The sequence below is a fragment of the Mandrillus leucophaeus genome, unplaced genomic scaffold, assembly GCF_000951045.1.
Source record: "Mandrillus leucophaeus isolate KB7577 unplaced genomic scaffold, Mleu.le_1.0 Scaffold512, whole genome shotgun sequence".
NCBI lineage: Eukaryota > Metazoa > Chordata > Mammalia > Primates > Cercopithecidae > Mandrillus > Mandrillus leucophaeus.
Genome location: NW_012105498.1, coordinates 1,360,012 through 1,380,736, shown reverse-complemented (window position 1 = coordinate 1,380,736; position 20,725 = coordinate 1,360,012). Strand labels below are relative to the sequence as shown.

General features: G+C 38.9%; 1 protein-coding gene across 6 annotated transcripts in view; it reads left to right on the top strand.

Annotated features, from left to right (window-relative positions):
- DLG2 (discs, large homolog 2 (Drosophila)) overlaps positions 1-20,725 on the top strand; it is a 916,021-nt gene that overhangs the window by 796,390 nt on the left and 98,906 nt on the right. The gene's annotated exons all lie outside the window — the stretch shown is intronic.

The following is a 20,725-nucleotide window of genomic DNA, read 5'->3' as shown; positions in this document are numbered from 1 at the left end:
TCCCCTGCACTCTGTGACATTTCCCTCTGGTTATCCTCATATGTCTGCCCACTCTCATCCACAGTTCCTTGGATGACTTTTCCCTCTTCCTCTAAAATGTTGTTAATCTCTTGGTTTTTACCTTCAGCTTTTTTTCTTACTTTAATCTCTAAGGGCAATCTCAGTTCACTAAATGATTTCCATTAGCTTCAATTTTGACCTGATTTGGTAGTTCCAGCCCAAATCTGTCTCCTGAGCTCCTGATATCCATCCCACTGTTACTGGACTTCTTAATTTGTATGTCCCCTGGGTACCTCATGCTCATCCTTTGCAAATCCCTCCCAGCCAAGTTTCTGTATCACTTTGTCTGGAGGAATGACAACACTTTCCATCCATTACCTTAGCCCAAATCCTCAGCATCATCCCTGATACTTCCCTTTCTCTTCCTATCCTCATTCAATAATTCACTTAACTCTGTTGATTCTGCCTCCTTAAAAGCTCTCAAATATTCATCCTCATGGCTACTACCTTAGCTCAGACACTCATCATTACTTGCATCCTGCTGCAACAGCATCCTAATAGTTTTTCTTGCTTTTGTTCTCTGCCACCTGCCAAGCCAATCATACCACAGTAAGAATGATCCTTGAAAATGCTTACCTGTCTGTGTCCTTACAGACACCTTATTTACACATATAAGATCCTACACCTTATTTACATATATATGCATATGAAGAGAAAGAGTCCATCATTTCCTGTAGCAGGATACACAAAACACTGTCTAATCTAGTCTTTACTGCTTCTCTTCAATTCTTCAGTTCTTGACATTCTCAACTCTATTGCTTTGTATGATCCTTATCTAACCATATCTACCTGGAATGAATTCCTTGCGGTTTCTACATTTGTCAAAGTGGTCTCAGGTCTCTATACCTTGTAAAGCAACTCACTCTGCATGCAGCTGCCAGCTTCTCTATACTTATGACAACCTACCCAGACAGACTGTGCTCCAGGTCCTGGAGGAGGTTTCCTCTGAACTCTTTCTTCTTGGGTTAAGTCCTCTGTTGCAATCTATGCCTTTAGCACTAGTTGCTGAATTACAATTACCAAATTACTTTTCTCTTTCTCACTAGACTCTGCCTTACTTACCTTTTTTATGTCCAGCACCCCACCACCTAAAACAGTAAATACTTAGCACGTGGAAAATACTTAATGTTCTTTGGATAAAATAACATTTTATTGTTGGGAAAACCAAGACAGAGAAAGGCCAAAATCTTCCCATGAGTACATGGTATAGGCAAAACCAGGTTCCCAATCTTCCAATTCTTTCTCCAACTTTTTTATTCTATTGCTATTTCTGTAAAACAGTAGCCTTAAACATAGACCAAAAAGGGGCTTTTATAAACAGTTTAGTTTTAAGTCCATGAAACCTCTGCAAAGAAAACATGACTTGGCGAAGTCAAGAAAATATTCTGCTTAGATATGACTCATCCTTGTGCCACGCTTCTGAGGTTGAGAATGCTGAGCTTTGTCATCCCTGTTTACTCCAGGCTTGCAACGAGTCACCCAAAACTTAAGAATTAGATGGCTCCTTCCTGTTTATGTCTCTCTGTTTCCATTTCTAGGAGGTGATGATTTTCAATTGGATTAACTGTTCCTGTGCAAAAATCATTACCCCTTGAGATGGAGTCAGGATAGGGTAAATAGCTCATCCCAAGTATTATCACAGCACTAAAATAAGTGTATGTACTTTCTAGTGATGATAATAGACTTACTAGTTTTTTAGGCACTGTTTTCAGAAATTTGCATACAGTATTTTATTTACTCTCATATAAGCTTTACCATAAAATAAATTGCAAATACCTACTGTGAGATGTTCTGCTGCTATGAGGCATTTAACAGATTGTTTTTGAATGAAAAAATGTTTCTAGCATTGTGGAGAGTGAGGATGCACACACACACACACACACACACACACACACACCATGCCCTCTGCCCTTAACTTTTATCTAATTGGGCAAATTGGTCTAATATATAAGCAACAATTAGAGACAAAGAGAATTATTTCTTTAACACTTTTGTGCTAGACACTGTGTTAAATACTATATATAATTGTGTGGTAGGTGTATTTAAATCTTTACGGGAACCCTATGAGGTTTTCTAGGTGGTCAAGTGTAGACAGAGCCAGAATTTAAGTCTAGCCTGCTTGGCTCTTCCAGTTCCATCACATGACATTTAAACCAAATGAGATCACAAAGGAATGCAGAGGGCAGGGGAGAAGGAATGAAATTGCCAGAAAAGACTTAGTGGGTCCAACGTGAAAATGTGATTGGGAATGGATGGGCAGAAAGGAGGGAATTCAGGAGCTGAATTCGGGAATTCAGTGGGAGCGCAGTCTTCAGGACAGGCACCCACAGATAGAACAAAAGGTTACTGACCTATTAGGAAAATGGATCTCATTCCTCTGTATCCAGTATCTGTCATCACTGGGCCTGTGGTTTTTCACCAGATGCTCCTGTGTAATAACTGAGCAGTTATCTTTCAACTTTTATACAATGACTAAAAGGTGAATTTTAAGCCACACATTTCTTGTGTATCCTTCCTCTGGGAAATTATATTTCTAGGAAAGTCATTTTGTACTAGAAATCAATATCTTAAATATCCTAGTGGGTGCAACCCACTGCCCTGAAAATGCCATTATTTATTAATCCAACCAGCAGGACTTCATGAAACAGAAGGGATGATGTTGCTAGTGCAGAAACTCTCTCATTGGCAAGTAAGGGCCTGCATTATGGCATACAGAAAACAGGTATACTCTTCTGGACTGGGAACCAGACTACCTAAATTCAGTCCTGGCTTTGCACTAAGTACAGTTATTGAAATATTCTTGAATAAGTGTCTTTACGTTGCAGAACCATTCAATAGTTCTCCTACCTGTGAAATGTCCAAGTTGGAGTAACTCAGAGTATCCTAAGACGTCCTCTTCAAAATCATTTGTTACAGTGTTTGTGAAACAATTGCATATCATATACCCTTCTTGTAGATTGACAGTGCATTAATATCTCTGATGGCCCTGTAGAAAACAAACCAATTCAACACTAATTAATCCAACAGTTAAATAATTATTTGATAAAACATACTCTGGGAAAAATTTCACTGTGTACTCTGCACTGAATAGAAATTTCTGGCAGTTCTGAGAAAATTCAGTTTGCTTTCAAATATGATTTTAGGTTGCCTCTATCATATTCTCAATTGAAGTTACTGACATTTTAAAACTGCACAAGGACTTCATAAAGATACTGTTATATTATCCTGACTGCCTTTTTCTCTTTCCCTAGTGTTCTGGTGCAAATTAAAGTGTTTTACATAACTCTAAAGGTAGTGAAGTGGGAAGAAGAGAAGATATATTGTTTTTGCTTTGTTTGCTGAGTGAACAGTTTGAGGTGTGAGTTAAGGATGCAGATATCCATCCTTCTGGGAGCTTCAGATTGCAGTCTGAACTGATTCTTCAGCACAATCGTCATATTATAACCTCAGTACTCAGTAACAGAGTACTGAGGTGGCCTTTGGATTTGTAGTCTTAAAGTCAAATTATAGAAATATAATTATCTTACCATGAGGGATTGTACCAGGAACTATGCTAGTGAATGGCAGCGTGACAGTCATTAAGATAGGTGCCTGCCCTCAAGGAGATCGCAGTCCAGTGAGGGAAACAGATAAAGAACTGCACGATTATAATACAGTTATGTAAATTGTTTGAATTAGGTCACACATGAGGTGCAATGGCAACTTGGAATGAAGTTCTTTGTAAACTATGACTAAAAGATATTTGCAAGTCCCCTTCTTTGATCCAATCAGTGCAGAAAAAAAAGGAAATTCTTCTTGTGTTTGTTTGTGGCTGATTAACTTTCTGTCTCGACCAGCATAATGATCATGATGATGATGAATGAGGAGGCATGATAAGACATTATGAGAGATGGAACAATTTTATTTAATCCATGTTGTAAGATCATCAATCTTCTCTAAACAAGTAGATACCCCACTAATAATAAATGCAAACAATCATTCACTCATATAACTTTCTTAAAAGAATTTTATCAGTGGATGGAGGGTGAGATCCCTCAGTAAAACCCAGAAGCATAGGTACCAGAATTTTTCACTTTGCATCCCCATATGTTACGTACCAAAGCAGCAGAATTTCCCCTAAGGAATTTTGGGTTATTATGAACAGTTAAACAGAAAATGAAACTTAGATCCTGGAGTGAAATGTCCAATTTACAGGTAGCAACCTTGTGAAGCAATGAAGGGATGTGTGTCTTAGGCAAGGCCACCAGCTAGTCAGGGACAGAGGCAAGACCGAGATCTAGGGCTCCTGACTCCCCATTCCAGTGCACTGTATCATGCTCCTTTCTGTGGTATCTCAGGACACTTGTGAATATTTTCAATTTTCATCTAATGTATTTAACACTTTTCTAAAATAAGTAATTGGGTGGAAGTTTAAAAAGAATCCCTAACTAATACCTTACCTTGTCACAAGAGGACATTCATACATTTCAAATTTATTATATCCAACATAAACATATCCACCAATGATTTTATCATAGAAAACCAAAAAAAAAAAAACACACATGAAAAATTAGGATCATATTACTGATTTCCAGTAATATATTGGAACAGGCACATGATGAGCAATTGAAAAATTCTGGCCAACAGTCTAATTATCTGCTATTTGATTAAAAATAAATCAAAACAATGGATAATATCACTGTCAGTTTTCTCTCAGACAGATTTCAAGAGCCCAAATGCTACAAAGACAGTGAAGTGCTTGAGACTAATGTGAAAGAGACATTGAAATAAGATGAACATTATTTAAACAGCAACCCTATACCATGCCAAACATTTGGTAAATAAATACAATCTCATTGAGTCCTCACAATGACTCTGTAAGATAAACTCTCGTTTTTAAGCAGATGGATCTTGGCTAATGCCTCTCTAGGCTTTAATTTCCTCATCTATAAAAGACAGATTTTTTTTCACCCTACTCCCTTGTAGGATTCTTGAGTTCTCCCTTGAGAACTCAAGATAATGCCTGTGAAGAACTTAGCAGAGGACCCAGCACCTAGTAGTTGCTATATAAAAATAGTTTTTAACATGATTGTACTCCTCAGTCCCATCATTAAGTTTTACAGAAAGTTGTGTTTTAGAATTTACTTCTGCAACTTTTAGAATGTAGAGAGCAGGTAAGGTGAAGCATGAACTTCCAACACCCTCACCTGTAGCTATGTTAACACTTCCAATGACTTTTCTTGATTAAGAAACCATGTCAGAAGCATCCCAAAGTCCTGTGGATTTTATTTGCAAGACCCTTCACTCCTTTAGTAAGGGGATGATCAAAGAATAATTTTTTAGAAGTTTCAAAGTTAAAGCCAGTAGTAAAGAATTAGGGAAACAGAAACAGAAACATTACTGCCAACTCCCCATGTGCAGAGAACAACCTACTAAGGAAATCTTAAGACCAGATGCAGATTGGTAAGATGTTCCAGAAATGTAAAGAAGTGGAGTTTGCCATCCAGATTTGTTCCATATTAGTTTAACCTTGATTTCTAATTAGAATAAAAAGTAATGTGAAAGAACAACAAAATTTTATAGAAAAAAATCTGCTTCAACCTCACCAAGTTATATTTTCCTTAGCTATGTATTTTTTCAATATACTGAAAACACAGATTGTACTGATATGTACCTATTTGCTTAGAAACAATATAAATTCTATTGGCACAATAATAAAAATAAACCAGTAAAATCCAACCATTTTCCCTGTTCTTTAAATATTCTTCTCATTATTCAAGTAAAAGCCTTAATAATGATTACCAATTATAACCTTGTATTTCTATCTCAGACTTCTTTCCAGAGTCTCAATGAACTGAGTAGCTGTACTAGGATCATCACCATCTAACAACTTCCCAAGGTGGTCAGGGGTAAATGGTACCCCCCTGGGGCATCACAAGGTCAATTATGACATTTATGTGAATCAAAATGCTGCAAGGGGTGAGTCTCAGTGCACCACAGATGCTCCCTTAGTGTCATGTTCAATTAATGTAAAGCTTGTGATGATTCTAAGAGTTAAAGTGACACTTTTTATTATCTACAGTTTTATTATCTACAGAACAGGAATACTAAGGCCAGACACGGGGGCTCATGCCTGTAATCCCAGCACTTTGGGAGGCTGAGGTAGGCAGATCACGAGGTCAAGAGATTGAGACCATCCTGGCCAACATGGTGAAACCCCATCTCTACTCAAAGTACAAAAATTAGCTGGGCGTGGTGGCGGGCACCTGTAATTCTAGCTACTTGGGAGGCTGAAGCAGGAGAATTGCTTGAATCCGGGAGGCAAAGCTTGCAGTAAGCTGAGATTGTGCCACTGCACTCCAGCCTGGCAACAGAGCAAGACTCCATCTCAAAAAAAAAAAAAGGAAATACTAAGTCCAACCTTGCAGGATTGTTGTGTATGTTAGAAAAATATTATGTTCCTACTGCCCTACCTGGTACTTATTAGTAATTCAGTAAATGATAGCTATTAGCTATTTACATTATTATCTTTGTAATCTACCTTCTCTTCATCATCTTCTTTAGGTCTCAGTGTAAATCAAAGAGAATAACATTGCTTGTTCCAAAGGACTACCACAAAGACTAAATAACACAGGCGAAGGTGCTTTGTCAACAACTCTCAGCATTGTGTGTGATTCTTAAAAATAATAATTAACAAACAGACTGGAGCCTCTGGAAAACTCTTTCCAGTAAGCTACAGTACAAATAATAGAGTCTATGATCTTTAAGGAAAACCAAAATTACTCTTCACTCGCAGAACTTTCAGAGACTCTTTCCTTGCAGTCTCCTTACAAATGACTGCCAGTGCCAGGATCTGAAGGTCCATGGGATGCAGCATGCACAGGTAGAGCACAAAAGAGAGGGAGCAGGCAATAAACAACTTACCACTAACCCCTCTGAGTCATGGATGGGTGGGTTTTGTCCTTCACATAGCGTCTGCTAGAACAAAGAAGGGGTATTCATGTATGGTGTCAGATGCAGGGTGATATGGTTTGGCTCTGTGTCCCCACCCAAATCTCATGTTGAATTGTAACCCCCAGTGTTGGAGGTGGGGCCCGGTAGGAGGTGATTGGATCATGGGGACGGTTTCTCGTGAATGGTTTAGCACAGTGCTCTTGGTGCTGTTCTCACAGAGTTATCACAAGATCTGGTTATTTAAAAGTGAGTGGCACCTCCCCTGACCCCTTGCTCCTGCTCTGGCCTTGTAAGATGAACCTGCTTCCCACTCTCCTTCTGCCTTGGTTGTAAGTTTCCTGAGGTTTCCCTAGAAGCTGAGCAGATGCCAGCATCATGCTTTCTCTATCGTCTGTGGAGCTGTGAGCCAATTAATTCTCTTGTCTTAATAAATTACCCAGTCTCAGGTATTTCCTTATAGCAATGTGAGAATGGACTAATACACAGGGCAAAAAAAAAAAAAAAAAAAAGAACTTATTCTTAAGTATAGTTATAATCAAAGACCCTGTTTTATTGGTGGGAAATACTTTTTCCCACTCTTGACTTTCCCTTCCCTGTGGAAGACAATGCCTGATCATTCTACATAAGCGATAGAATGAATTAACAGATTGTAAAGTTAAGGTGCAGAAATTGGACATATATAACCTAATCCTCTGTCTTGGGAGTAGCCTGAATCACTCCAGTTTTTAGTGGTTCCATAATCAGCCCTTTGTTTCTTATTTTGAGAAACAGACATTTTAGACTGAATAGAATTTCCGCCACCATCCCCAACCTACTCCTCCAACACAAACTCACATCAACATCCACCTTTAATCTAGCTTTGACTCTCAACTCTCCATGTTTTTGTACTTTTCCCCCAAATGTAGGCACTCTTCAAAGTTCAAGCTGGCTGCGGTGGCTCACACCTATAATCCCAGCACTTTAGAAGGCTGAGGTGGCGGATCACCTGAGGTTGGGAGTTCAAGACCAGCCTGGCCAACATGGTGAAACCCCATCTCTACTAAAAATACAAAAATTAGCCTGTATTACAGGTATAGTGGTGCATACCTGTAATCCCAGCTATTCCAGAGACTGAGGCAGGAGAATTACTTGAACCCAGAAGGCAGAGGTTGCAGTGAGCCAAGATCCTGCCACTGCTCTCCAGCCTGGGCAATGGTGAGACTCTGTCTCAAAAAGGAAAAAAACAAAGAAAAAGCACAGTTCAGCCCCCATCCTTCCCCTCTCTTTCATTATACTCTCTTGAACATTTCTTCTAATTTCACCATATGTCAGTAATGATTAAGTTTGACTACATATAAAAAGCCCAAAAATACCAAAATAGCCATGATTTACACAAGAAGTTACTTTCTTTCTCATATATAAGAAGCATCAGGGTAGGCTCTTCAGGGTGAGTATGGCAGCTCTACAGATTTACCAAGGGCCTCCAGGTTCCTTCCAGTACTCTTATCTGCCATTCTTAGGGTGTGGTCTTTGTCTTTAGTGTTCAGTTTGGCTGCTGAAGTGCCAGACATCATTTCCTTTGCGAAAAGCAAATGGCATGGAAGATAAATATGACCTCTTCTTTTGAAGAAGACTTTCTGGAAGTACCATATACCCCTACTGCTTACATTTCACGTGTCAGATTATAGTATCATGGATATAGCTAGATGCAAAGAAATATAGTCTTTTAGCTACATGGCAAAGTACCTGGTTAAAACTTGGAATTCTGTTAATTTGAGAGAGAAAGATTAATGGCCAAACATGGCTTCCATGATCAACTATGGACCAATAACTTAAATCTGTCTCTAGCCCCAACCTGATCCTAAGTGTAAATTCTCATTTCCAACCACCTGCTTGATTTCTCCACTAACACCACATCCAAAACAAAGTGCTTTCATTGAATCTCATGCCTAAAGGAATAAAAAGCTACTATGTACCTCAAGGCAGTTGATACACACAACAGGAACAGTGAGATTATGTGAGTAATGCTCCCTTCACATGCAGAATGACAAATTTGAAAGCCCTGATCAGGCTTCCATCTACTTTTCCAGGCAGATTTCCCCGCTACATACCCAAGCAAACCCACTAGACTCCAGAGATTCTGGACAATACATAATTTCCTAAACCAAGTGCATTCTTTTGTAAGTTGATGCCTTTGTTCATTCTGTTTCCTCAACCTCCAATGCTTTTATTTTCATCTTTCTTTGGCCAACTTGTATTCATTTCTAGGCTTGCAACAAATACTACCTATTCCATGAAGCCTTGTCTTGTTCCCCATGATTGGAATTAATATTACTTCTTCAATTTATTCAGCAGCATGTTGTTCATCATTCCCTTATGCATCTTTTACAGTATGTCTTGCCCTGTATTTGTGCACATGACTATCTGCCATGCTAGACAAGCATCTCGTTGATGGAGGGGGCCAGATTTTGCTCATACACACAAACACACACACACACACACACACACACGCACACACGGTATCTAGCACTGTTTTTTATGGGGAGTAGGTAGTTAATTCATGTATGCTGGGCAAATGGAAGTTAACATGAAAGTAGAAGCTTTAATTAGTCAGTCAACCTCTGAGGGCTAATGATGTGATCCTCCTCTCTGGGAGAAAAGATGCCCTCCAGAGGCAGAAATACAGTGGCAAGTCCAGACACGTAACACAAACAGATCTGGGTTCAATTCCTAATTTTCCCATTTACATGCTAGGTGAACTTGATGTCTGTGAACCTTACCTTTTTAAACTTGTAAAATAGGTAGAATGGTAACAAATTTACAGTGCTCTTTTTATTCAGTGCCAATGTATATAAAGTGCCTATTGTAGTGGTTGACCAATAGCAGGCATTCAATAACTGTTAGTTTCCTTCCTCACTTTCTACTCCTCTTGCATGCCATACTAACAGATAGTAGGTAGACTAGGGCATCTTTGCCTGAAAAAAATACATAACATGTATTTTCATGTTGGATGTCTATAAAGATTGACATAAGGCAATAAAATAAAAGTTTTTTAAATAAAAAATTGTTAAAATTTCTGACAGTTTTATCAAAACAACACTAAGGAATTATTTAAAGTGAGTAAGAAGATGTATTAAATGTGTTAGATTCTGAAAGCAAAAGTTGAGAGGAATGAGAGAGACAGAACAGCAAAGAAACATAAAATCCCAGTGGGAGATTTTGGACTAAGTAAGGGGCTACAACTAAAGCTAATTTGCAGAAATTATGAACTATATGACTTTATCAAGAAATTACAGAAACCCACATGTCTGTGGATTATCAAACAAATTACTTCACTTGAATACATATTTCTCTGCCTATTTTATAGATTCCATATTCTCCTCCTTCTTGGAGTTGGTAACTCCATCTTCTCTAACTGATGAAATCAAATTGAAAAAGGCCCCTTGTGGATATTCCTTCTTGCCAGAATTGATCTAAATCTGTCCTAGGCAATAAGCCTCTTCCTTGACAAACAGTCTGCCTTGATTAACTTCACAAGTTAGTTCCCTTAGAGCGCTCACCCATCTGTAAAACAGGAAATCCTCCTCCCCACCACCCCAGATTACCAGTCTGTAGGGCATTTCTTCGAAACCCAATACCTGCTTTCTTTTTGGCAAATTTGACGGGAATCAAGTATTCATTTTACTTAATTATTCCACTGCCAGTTGCTGTTATGCCTAAAACTCAAAGATGAAACACTTACAAGCAACAGAAGCCTGTTTGCAGGTTTCACTTATCCATCATTTCTAACCTTTGATTCAAGACAGGAAGCACACTGGCCAAGTGTATTGCCATGATGTAGAGCCTAGAGGATTAATAATTCTTGGCAGTTTTTGTCAAATATCCCTGCTAAAATTGGAGGTAATGAGAAGTTCCTAAAGACAGATGAGATCTCAACTTTAAAGGTATCGCCCCAAACTTAGGTTACAGAACATTTTCCCTTTGCTCTGTGGTTAACTCCTAGTACCATCAAAAGCAGCCTGGGGTCTTGCAGAACAGGAACCTGTCATCTCATCACCCCGTCATTCAGAGTAGACTGCCCTTGTTTTTCTCTACAGATTGTACATGCTTTTATTGTTGCATTTAACAAACCAAACAGAAAGAATTTGCTTACAGTAGTTTTTTGCCTATTAGTCTCATAAATTGTGTGAAGGCAGAGATACCATCTTGTTCATCTTTTACCTTCAGCACTGAACACACTATTTGGAGTTCTTAAGAAACACTTAAGAAATACTGGGGCCCAGGTGAGAAGAGAAAACAGAGAACAAGTAAAGGGACATAGGCCAATTCCAAGGTGGTCCCCAGACAACTATTATAATCATGGATATTGAGATTGTGGAATGGAAAAAGGCAGTCATAGCTTTATATTATGGGCTGATAATTAGAGTTCTGGATCTTGCTGGTTTGAAGCACCACTGACCAGCGATCAGTTAGACAGCCTGAATGCCTTTTACCTCTGGTTCCTTGTCTAATCATCTTCCCCGCATCATCCCAGCTTGCCTTCCACTGGATGCTGACTTTTGTAGCAATAATTAATGTGGCTGAGTTTCTCTCATGCTTTCCTGCCCAATTTATACGCTTCTAGCAGAGCTGATTGGCCAACTTCAGGTTTCCCGATTACTTCCTTATCAAAGCCCAGCTTTTGCTAACCTGCAAAAAACGGTATCGGGCTGGGTACAGTGGCTCATGCCTGTAATCCCAGCACTTTGGGAGGCTGAGACAAGAGGATCACTTGAGTCCAAAAGTTCTAGACCAGCCTGGGCAACATGGCAAAACCCCACCTCTACAAAAAAGACAAAAATTAGCTGGCAGTTGTGGTGCACACCTGTGGTCCCAGCTACACAGGAGGCTGAGATGGGAGGATCACTTGAACCCAGGAGGTGGAGGTTGCAGTGAGTCAAGATCACACCACTGCACTCCAGCCTGGGTGACAGAGTGAAACCCCATCTCAAAAAAAAAAAAAAAAGAAAAAAAGAAAAAGGACAAAACTGAAAATATGTATATATCAAATAGAAATCTCTCATTCTTTTTTTCTTCTCAGTAGAAACGTTTCCCCACCTGTCAAATTGCCCTCAGTCCATACACATGTTTTGCTGAATGTGCTGTTGATTTCCTCCTGGGAACTTTCTCTTGTTCTCTATGAATGTATCAAACTTTGAACAAGATTTCTCTTCTTCCAAGGAACCACCTTCTGCTTATTAATACAAACAGCCTCTGAGCAGAAAGAAGTCTTCTCCTCAAAACACGTGCCATAAATAGCTATTGAATTTTGTTGAGTGGCTGTGGTTACTCCTGTGAGGACTAATCACAGTTCCATCCTGCAGAGTTCCTGTAATTAGACTTTGGGACACCCTGGTGTTACTCTGGTAATCTCAAGGAGATTTGTTAAATTTGCTAAAAATGCTCCAAGCCATCAAGCTTTCATTTGGGAAACAAATAGATGTCTGTGAGATTGGAAATGGTTGTGAGATTGGAAACAGGTTTAGAGATGTCATGGTATCAATAAAAGAAGAGAAGATGTTCTTCATTTACAGTGTTTGGGAACTAAGTACTAGATTGAAGAGTTTCAAGCTCTGATTTAAGTAGACCCAAAATTCTTCTTAGGGACCTGAGGGATGCTCTACAGTTGGAGTGGAACAGAAACCAGAAATTCTGTTTTCCCTGTCTGCAATCACATGTTTTATTTTTATATTTCTAGAAGCTTCCTTTTGAAGAAAAAAAAATGATTTATTCTGGTAATAAAATTTTCAAAACATTGCCCATAGATTTTGGTGACAGAAACAGACAGACTGACAAACAGATAGGTATTGGCCAAAGTAAATATCTGAGACCTCTGTCTGTCCATCCTATTGCCACTACTCTAACCAAACCATCATCATTTGGACTGCTACCTTTCACCACTACCTGGGATCTCAGCATCCTGTCTTGCCCAATCTATGGTTCTCCTATCCATTCTCCACCCTAAAGCCAGAAAGATCTGTTTTCAATGTAAATCTGATTATCTCACGTCTGTTTAAAATCCCCAATGGCTTCCCATTACTCTAAAAAAAGAAAGTATCCTTCATAAGACCTACAGGATTCTCCATGACCTGGCTTCCCCTTCCCTCTGGTCTCATCTTGGAATGTCCCGGACATTGATCTTCTTTCAGGTTTGCTGCCTGCCGTTTCCCATTGCAGAGCCTCTGCCTGTGCAGCTCCCTCTGCCCCCCCTCCTGCTCCTGCTGTGCTCAGATTAGACAGCAGCTCCTCTTGGAAGCCTTCCCAACCTGGTCCCTCCAGAATAGTTTCCATTTCTCTCCACGGTATACTCTCATGGATTACTTGCCCATCTGCTTTTTATGATGTGTTGTACTGGTAATTATTTCTTCTACATCTGTTTTGTCTCTAAATTCCAAAAGTGCCTTGTTTCTCTTTTCACACTGTATCTCCAAATACCTAACATCATGCATGGCACATAATGAGCATTTATTGAATATGACTGAAGCCATGATTGCATGGTTTCAGGCATCTAAAAGTTACACTGTATTGACTATTTTCAGAGCAGTCCTATAGTCTCTGACTGCTTTACCAACTGGAAAGAGAGTACTGTGGAGTAGAGCAAGACCCATTGCCCAGTCAGTCCAGCCCACATGGAACATCTTCTGCTCCAAGCTCACATAGTATTTACTGACAATAGAACCACTAGTCCCAGATCTGGCACTGAGGAAGGACCAGGTAAATATTGTTAGATAGATCAATATTAAAATAAATGCAAATTTGTACTAAATCATTACTGCATCCCATAAAAGTCGAGTTGAAACATAGGTTTCTGTGCTGATACATATTATTATTGCAATTTTTCGTTTATCTATATACCAGCCTCCCTGATATAGGAGTTTTACATATGTTACCTCGATGAATTCAAACAATATCTATTCAGGCAGGATTAGTCTACTTTACAGAGTAGGAAACAGAATTTAAGAACCTTGTCTATAGCCACAGAGCAAGTAAATAGCAAAACAAGTGTTCCCAGGTCTTACAAATATTTTCCATTATCCTGTTGCCAAACATGTTGCCAGTGTTCAATAAATTAATGAATGAATGTATGGATGACTTACACTAGGTGCATGGAAAAATGTTGCACCTTGAAAACTTAAGTGCTAAAGTTTAAAGACTATAGGCCCGGTGTAGTGGTTCACTCCTGTAATCCCAGCACTTTGGGAGACTAAGGCAGGAGGACTGCTTGAACCTAGGGCTTCAAGACCAACCTAGGCCAACAAAGCAAGACCTAGCCTCTACAAAACATAAAAACATTAGCCATACATGGTTACTACTCAACTACTCAGGAGGTTAAGGCAAAGATCCCTTGAGCCCCAGAGTTTGAGTTTGCAGTGAGCTATGATTGCGCCACTGCACTCCAACTTGGGTGACAGAGCGAGACTCCATCTCACACACACAAAAAAAAGACTCTGCTATTGGAATACAATACTAATAATATTCACATAAACTATAAATACTAAAAGTATAAACATAATGTACTGGATCTCTTTAGGTTTTTCCCTCTAAATTTCTGAACTATTGGCAAATGCTGGGGACATATTCTACAGACATTTTATTCAATTAAATGAGCTACTGAACAGAACCTTACAGTGTGAAAGTCAGACTGCAGCACAGTATTTGAGCTATCAGCCCTTTTTGAACAGTCACTGAGGAAAGAGTACTAAAAGTGTTTGCAAAAATGTGTACAAGAAGAAAAGAGAATGATGGGGTGATTCTAAATGACTTACAATATATAACAGCACAGCAGCAGTAGCAGCAAACACATACACATACACATACACACACACACACACACACACACACACACAGACACACACAGTGCTTACTTCTTTCTTTATTTCAGGTACTGATCTGAGGGCTTTTCATCTATAATTCATTAATCTTCACAACAACTTGTGAGATAGTTCCTACCATGTTTAATTGAATCTAGGTTGTCCTTAATTGTAAGATGTACCCTATGTGTTACCAAGAAAGGAAAAATTCTGCCAATTAAATTATGAGATGGCATTGATGGTGGAGAAACATCCTGATTTTAGACATAAAAAATGTTTTAAATCTTTAAGTTGATGAAATACAATATTTTAATCCCATTTTACAGATGGGGAAACTTCAAGAGACCGAACAAGATGAGGCAGTTTTCTGAAGTTCAGACAGTTTGTGTTCTGAATTTAGTTCAGTTCAATTTAGCCTGGTTTTATGAGCACCTTTTCCTCTTTGCAAGGGATACAGAGGTAAGTAAGACTCCACCTAACTCTGATGAGTCAAGAAATCTAGAAGGAAAGATAGACCTGCAGATGAATCAACTGAAATGTAGCCTGCTAAGCACAAGAATAAGAGCGCATACAAGGTTGCAATGTGGCACAGAGAGTGAAAGAAATAGCCCTATCTAGATAGATTCAGGAAGGATTCCCAGAGAAAGTCATGGTTTTCAAAGAATGAAAGTTGCAGAATTCTTTTATAATAATCAATACTTCTACTTTCATAACAATGTCAGAAAAAATTCTTGGCCAAGAATTTGATTTGCACTGTATAAATTGTGGTCATGTGTGTCTGAAAGAAGAAAAGCTGTTCAGTGGTCCAACTCATGTGCATGTTTCCAATGAGACTTAGGAAGTGGGAGAGGCTGAAGGAAGGAAGCTGAGCCCTCAAGAATATGAGATTACTATTATTACAGAGGAGGCTTCCATTAAGAAAATGGCTGAAAGATAAGGCTGCTCAGTAGGGAGGGGTGGGCAGGTATGCTACCACTCCCCTGCTAGTAAATCGTGATGAATCGTCTCTCCATTCACCAACTTCTTTAGAGACTTCCTAGGAGCACTACAATCCCTGAGCAGCACCCTATACTAATTCCTAACACAGCACATATCAGACTCAACTGTAACTGTATTTACAGCCTTTGCACTGGTTGTTCCGTCCTAGAGCACTCTTCCCTCAGATGCCTGCATATCTAACTCCCTCACCTCCTTCAAGCCTTGCCTCAAACATCTCTTTTTCAGCGAGCCCTACCTTTAAAAAACACCCCATTTAAAAATGCAGCCTTCACTGCCACCGTAGTCCTACTCTATCTCAGAATCCTGATCCCCCTTACCATGCTCTATTTTTAACTTTTTCCATAGCAACAATCAACTCCTAACCTATCATACTATTTGCCTATTTATTATGTTTATTGTTTTTTGCCCATCTCCTCTTACTAGAATATAAAATCCATGAAGGCAGGAATTTTTATCTGTTTTTATTCACTGACAGATCCCAAGCTCCTAGAACCATCATTGACACATAGTAAATGCTTAAAAGTATTTGCTGAATGAAAATGAGTAAGTGAGTGGCCAAATCAATGTACCTTCTTACCCATATTCCCAACCAAACATCAAGCTGTGCAACTGTAGGAAGAAAGCCTTTGCTGAGTCCCAACAAACAATAGAGTGCCTGGCACATAGTAGATACTATGAAAATAATGTCACATTTAATATTTAAATGAATATTATCTCATTTCCATATGTGGGAGTTTGATTACATTCTGAACTCAATGCTTTTGCCTGGGTGAGTAAGGAACCATATGTCCTCTCTATCTCTAGTCAACAGGTGATATTGGGAAACTTTATAGGCATATGAGATTTAGAAGGGTGAGTTCCCTAATATCAGGTCTTCTCCTGCTACCATACAGCCTATAGTTTCCATCCAGTTTTCAGAAAAATCATAGGTAAAATAACAAACTCAGTATTGGGGCAGGCAAAGTGATTGCCCAATTTTCTGATACTGTGGTGTGTAAATTTCATTACTTATCCTGATAAGCTACTATGATGGTACTAAGGATTTGGAGGAGTGATTTCAGATGCTCTTGAATGTCTTTCTCCCATTTTTCATATACTCATGAGTAAAATGAGCTTTATCCAGCACCTCCGCTGAGCTAGGGACCGTACTAGCTTTATCATTTGTGAAGAGTGCTACTGGTTAGCAGAGGTAGACTTAATTTGTTTATACTCCAGTGAGTAACACTAGAACCAGGGTATAGAATTTGTAGGGGAAACAAATTAGATTTTTTAGACTCAGTTAACAAATATTGAGTACCTACTGGATTCTAAAAGCTCTCATGTGTAATTCTCATAAGGACCCTGTTGGACAGGGATTCTTGCCCCTCATTTTGCATATACAGAAGCCCAGATACAAAGATATGAAGTAATTTGCTGAAACTCATACTGCAGCTTAAAATAGCGAGCTAATATTTGAATCCAGGACGATCTGAGTTTCCCATCTCATGATCTTTACATGAGTCATGCATATATAAACTTAAATGTTTTAATGATAATTGTGTATTAGCAATAATAAAATTCTATGCCAGGATATTTCTTCTTTTTCCCACCCCAAGTTTACTAACTAATGGCAGTAAGATACTGAAAGGTGAATATCAAAGCTTGATCTACATTTTCAGCTCAATTCAGAAATAAAAGACCATAATCAGGGCTGTGTCAGTCTCTCTGAAATATCTCAGTTAACATATCTCAATTGCCTAATACACAGACCCAGAACATAAGAGCTCTTGAAAGTGTCATAAAACCTGGGCTGTTCATCCAAGCCATCTTCCTCTTACCCACATTTCATTTTTTGAGTAGCCAGCTGATGGCATTTGGGGGAAAGGAAAATGATTTTAAGATGATTAATCTTTGCAGCCTCACCCAGCCCTGAAACCTGAAATGCCATTCACTGTGGTCCAGTGAGTTCTGGCTCTGCATAAGTTCAGATTTGCCTCTGTTTCCCTCAGATAAGAGACTTATCAGTCAACACTGGAGGGTCAACCAATCTGATAGACTGCCAGGACAGCCTGAAAGAGAAGGTGGGCTCAAGTGGGCCCCATCCCAGGAGACTCTGATGATGAGTTGTCCAAAATGATCAACATGCAAGCCTCCGGACATGTGAAATCTGCTCATACCACGTCTCTTGGGGAATCGGGAGCATTGAGGACTTAAGAGAGAGAAAGAGACAGTTGTTCCTCTGGAAGTTATGCTTCTTCCTTGATTATAATCAAAAAGCTATAGCTGCAGGGAGGCCCAAGCTGTAAGGACCTCTGGTTAGTGTCCAATTAGTTCTATCTGCAGTCATGATAGTGATTGCCTGATTTTTAGTAACAATAGAAATGGACATTTCCCAACACCCTCAAAACATAGAAGCAGTCTATTGTAATAAGAAGAGTATCTTTAAAGAATACAAATCTGCTTTATAAGGTTGATTAAATGGTATAACCCATGTGATACAATCCATGAAACATAATAAATCTTCCCTTTGACAGAATGAGAATAATGCCTACATTTTGGAAGCTATCTTTTGGGTCACAGTTGAATATATCCTAGAGAAATGCAGTTGGTCTATTAATTATTATAGAAGCTGAAGCCCATAGAGGTTAAGTACCTTACTCACATAGTGAATTATGTTGAAGCCAGGACTAGAAATCCGCACTCCTCACTCCATCTAAACTTCTTTTTACTTCCAGGGTGCCTTCTCTGTTATCAAAACACATATTCACTAAATGCATGAGTGGGCGAGTGATTGTTTTTAAGAAGATAATACAAATAGAAAAATGTGATTTTTATAAAATAAGAGCAACTAAAGTTTAGATATCTCTGCTCCCAGCATCCTTTCCCATACCCCTCTAGTGAGAAAATGTTTTGAAGAAGTTTACTACATATGCATTTTTATGTCACATTTGAAAAATCACCATCCGTATTTCATCCCCCTTCCAGTACTTGTGGGACACTTGCTCATCTTTAGAGTAGAGAAGAGGTGAAATAAAGGAACTTCTGTTTTGCCAGTTATTATGTGAAATGCTCTTCCTTATATCATCTCATTGAATTTCTGCAAATATGTGAGATGTAGAAATGATAAACCTCATTTTATAGATAAAACTGAAGTTCAGATTACTCCACTTATTTTCTGAATGACAATCAGCTAGAAAGAGTGGACTGACTTAACCGTGTGTTTCTTCCCTCCAACATCTATGCTTCTTGCACTGTTCATATGTGCTTACCTTGACAATGTGAAAATGGTTCTTATGTGTCCAAGCCAGGCACAGTGGGATGGAGCAGAGAGCAGACTTTATTTTCTGTTGCTATTGTTCTTTCTCTTGCTGCATAGAAAGGGGAGGACCAGGTCTCCTCTAATCAAGCAAAGGCCTCAACTTCAAGAAATGAAGGAAATTGAGTCAAAGCACTCTGTTCCTTTGGTCTTAATGTTGTCAGAGAAATAAAGGCCTCCCTAGACCAAACAAGTTCACAGCACAGAAAGGAATAATATGCTGATTCATTTGTTCATTTATAAATCCATCTGTGAAAATTCTGTGCTGAGGCTTGATCTGGGAGCCCCTGATGTTGTTTCTGATGTAGTAAAGGAGATGAGACATATTTTCACTCAAGACTAGAAGTTGTAGGCTTCCCAGAGAGGTAAAAGAGCAGAGTGATTTGAAATTTTAGAGAAGGAAAGGGCTGCTTCTTCTGTATCTCAGCTTCTTTATCCTAAAATCGGGAAAACTATATTTATCACATAAGGTTTTTGTGAGAATTAGAATTAAAACCTTAAGTTCTTAAGTTCTTTATCTACAAAGTAAAAATAATCATACCTATATCTCAAACTGTTTACAGGGATTCAATGAGATGGAATTACATAAATGTACTTTGCACACAACCTGGCCAATAACAGGCACTCAGTGGGTTGCTGTTGTTGTTGCTGAGTAGTTGTTTTATTCCAAAGAATCTTTGACAGAATCCTCAAACTGGTGGCCCTTGTCTTTTACCTGTCCTCTATTAAAGCTGCATGTTGTTTCTTGTCCTCTGTTTTAGCTTTACATTACTGCTATGACAAATTTGCTTCCTCCATTTTCAAATCTTAGCAATGGCACTCAAGTCCTTTTCATGTTCCACTTCTATTCTGCCTTTCTCTTCTAGTTTTAAGGACTCATGTGATTAGATTGGGCCCACCCGCATAATCTAGGATAATCTCCCCATCTCAAGACCCTTGACCTTAATCACATCCACAAATGGCCTTTGCCACATAAGGCTCTAGAGATTAAGGTTCTCTTTGGAGAACCATTATTCTTCCTACCACAGTCTGCCCTCTGACCCCCAAAGATTCATCTTTTCACATAACTACAGAGTGTAATTCTACTAAGCTTCCCCCCACTGTATAACCAGGATCCCTTTCCTACAGTTTCCAATAACATGCTTCTCATTTCCATTTGAGCTATCACCCTCAGCATTCTCCAAGTCCAGATTTCTCTAAGAAGTTTTTAAAGCTTCCCTGGAAATATCCTTAAAGTCTGTATTTCTGCAAATCTCTTCTTAGAATCAGTCTAGGTTTTTTTCCTATCATGTTCCTCAACATTCTTCTAGCCTCTGCCTACTTCCCAATTCAAAAGCTATTTCTACACTCTTAGGTATTTGTTACATATACTTCTGGTACCAAAGTTGGTATTAGTTTTCTATTGCTGCCATAACAAATTATCACAGACCTAATGACTTAAAACAACACAAATTTATTATCTTATAGTTCTGTATGTCTGGTACAGATCTCACCAGAATAAAATAAAGCTTTCAGCAGTCTGTAGCCCTTCTGGAGGCTCAATAGGAGAATCATTTCCTGCTCATTCAGGTCATCATATGGTTGTAGGACTAAGGTGCCTGCTTTTTTT